Genomic DNA, 3,226 nt, shown 5'->3' with positions numbered 1-3,226 from the left:
AGAAAGGAAAGAAAGGAAAGAAAGGAAAGAAAGGAAAGAAAGGAAAGAAAGGAAAGAAAGGAAAGAAAGGAAAGAAAGGAAAGAAAGGAAAGAAAGGAAAGAAAGGAAAGAAAGGAAAGAAAGGAAAGAAAGGAAAGAAAGGAAAGAAAGGAAAGAAAGGAAAGAAAGGAAAGAAAGGAAAGAAAGGAGAGAAAACATTGAATACAAAGGAAAAAAGGAAAAAAAAGGAAAATATAGAGGTGGATTTATGATAAGGGGATTTAAGAGATTAGGGGGTGAAGGTAGTTATGTTGAGGCCTAATAATACAGGGCAGCGTAGATCTACTCACCAACTTGACGGAACAGCTCCTGCCTGCGGAGGATGGCGCCGTTAGCCTCGGCCTCTCGAAATTCGTCGTCTTTAGCGAACCAGAGAGCCCTTACGATAAAAGCCGCGGCGCGGACAGACCCAAGGCTAGGTCCCTTGACGGAGATCTCGAACTCATCCGTGCCGGGCGAGGCATAAGGAGTACCACTACAGCTGCCAAAAACAAGCGCGATGACAAGGATTAGGTCGACAAAAGGCTCTCGGTTAAGGATACAGCGGTGTAGCAGCTGCTTTGCGAAGAGGTAGTGAGCAGCAAGCGCAGGCTTGGAGGTGGACTGCAGGTTGCGGTTCTGCAAATGCTCAAAGCCTTTCTTAATCAACTCCGGCGTGACTGTGAACGGCACCTGGTATGCGAGCCTGATGCTGCGACGCTCGCCAGCGAGGATGGTATCCATCCAGGGAGTATTAGCTGGCGCTAGGAGGGTTCAGAAGGTTATGGCTGAGAGGGGGAATGACCGGGGGCGGCGCGAAGGCGTCGTGGCCGAACCAGCGAGCCACCACGCCTAGCACGTCACTCCAGGGACTGTGCGTCTGGAAGCGGGTGCTGTAGGCGGCGGACCCAAAGCTGTGGGTGTCATGGAGCGACACGCGGAGGGCGGAATCGTCTCGCCAAAGCTCAAGCATGGGCTGCACAGCCCTCCACACGTCATTCTGTACCTCTATCGACATGACCTCCGCGAGGCCGGAGAGGGGATCTGCTATATAGGCTCTAATGATCGCCCGAAAGTGGTTGAGGGGGAGACTTGCGGATGCGTCGTTACGGGGCATAGCGTTGTCGCTTATGTACGAGAATCCTTGGCCTGTGAGGCGAGAGAGGTCGGCCTCTAGCACCTCACATAACGATAGCACGCTTGCTGGGCAGCGAGAAGGGTCCTTGCTACTGTTGAGTAGGATGCGCTTACAGGGCGCGACGAGGGCGGAACGATACGGTGGTTTCGTGGTGTTGCTATAGGCGGGGGCTAGGCTGTTTCCACTAACCCAGAGGCTGACGTGGTGCATCACCCTAGCGAGCACGTCGGCATCAGACCTGGCTATTGCGAGGTGTGCTGTGATGTTGAATAGGCGGGCGGGTGAGAGGGAGGCGATGGTGTCTGAGACTTGCTGAGAAGACTTGTTAAATGGAACCTGGGCGATAAGGTGGCCTGTGAGGGGGGCTAGAGATTGACTAGGCCTAGGAACAGGGAGGTAAGAGGTATGGACAGCTTCTGATATCTGATCGGGAGGTGAGGTGGGACTACTGAGGAGCATGTCTGACCTCATCCGGTTCCATTCATCCGCCGAAGGATCAACGGGGACGCCGCAGCAAGTACTGAGGATGTCCAGGACGTGTAAGACTTCGTCAACCCATTGTAGCCAGAACTACAGCACCTTTTACGTTAGTCACGTTATTCTGAACTATTGCGGCCGGAGGAGTAAGAGGCGAAATATGCCAGTATGAGCTTGGAAGTTGGGTCTGTTTTTCGAGAATAAAAGAAAAACAACAAAACAAAAAGAAGAAAGAATAAGAAGGTTATGAGAGAAGAGACTTTAGGTCTATGTGTCGCATGGAGCAACATACCATATAAACACGTAGAGGGTAAGGTGGACAGATAGTAGGGTGGATAGTAGGGTATAGTAACTTACATCTGGGATCCTGCTTCGCATTATCCAGTCCCACCTAGATATGTTAAAGATTGCATCGCTGATTCTCCAATCACACCATCTGGTTATGATAGGCCGCCAGGTCTCATTTTTCCACAATGTGATGAGGCGCCGGGTTGGGATGCTCTTCCTCTTTCCCGCAAAGCCAAGCGTTCGGCAGACGAGAGCCTCTAGACCGGCCGTGCGATTTGCTGTGGATGAGGCTGCTGCTAGTTGCTGCCACGTCTGCCCAGCTGTATCGGAATGGGTCTCGCCTGCTACCTTACCCGCTGATAACAGGTCTCGCAGGTTCCGCCAGGTGTCCCGGTGGTTTTCGACAGAGTTGACGCACTGATCCCCATTGCTTCGAAGCTCAACGAGGACGTGTTCCGGCAGGGCTTCCGTATTGTACAGCTCGCAGACCCACCACTCATCGTCGTCATTAGCGGTGATGGTGTTCTGATCGTTTAGATACGCCCTGAAGGCTGCAGCTCGATGCTGACCAGCTACCACGTCCACCAGCTGCGGGTTGACGACGGACCAGTCCAGGAAGGGGAGGGCAATATGTGGGAGCGCGTGGTTACTATCACCAGCCCCAAGATGTCTCAGCATAGCATCTACATGCTGAGGATGCACTATAGCCCTCATGAAATTGGCTGGATCGTCGCGCTGCACGCCGACGTGCGTGAACTTTTCTTTAAGGTGGTCAACCTGCTTAGGAATGATCTCGCGGCTGCCGGTGCCTAGTGCCCACCTGAACCTCATATCTAATAGCCTGACCTTCGCAAGCTGTAGGAAGTAGGGCTCTGCTGAGCGAGTACGTACGAAATAACGACCACTAGCATTAAAACCGGGCGTAACACTCTGAAGGGCGTCAGCGTATAGGCCGCTGGGCGCCTCGGCGCTGTGCAGTCGCTGGAGTAATGGTGATTCTTCTTGAAGGCTAGCCTGGGAGGAGGACCTCTTGCGAGAGGGAGTATAGGACTCGCAGATTATAACATCCATGTGATGCGGACGATGAGTAGGAGTGGGGCTATGCGATTCTTCTGAGGCGTGCGTATGCGGCGTTTGTGGCCTATTAGGCAATAGCGCTGGATGGGAAGGGATACGCTGCGCGGGCATTATAACTGCTACTAGTGTTAGAACTATACTAAAACGTTGTTCGATTGAGGGAGGAAGGGGGGAAGAGGGGGTATTGCGAGAGGGGTGAGTCCCAGCGTTTATCGGTGAGAGAGACGA

The sequence above is a fragment of the Colletotrichum siamense genome (genome assembly GCF_013390195.1).
Source record: "Colletotrichum siamense strain Cg363 chromosome Unknown KSG_Cg363_contig11, whole genome shotgun sequence".
Taxonomy (NCBI): Eukaryota; Fungi; Ascomycota; class Sordariomycetes; order Glomerellales; family Glomerellaceae; genus Colletotrichum; species Colletotrichum siamense.
The sequence above is the reverse complement of the archived record's forward strand: the minus strand, read 5'-3'. Positions refer to the sequence as shown.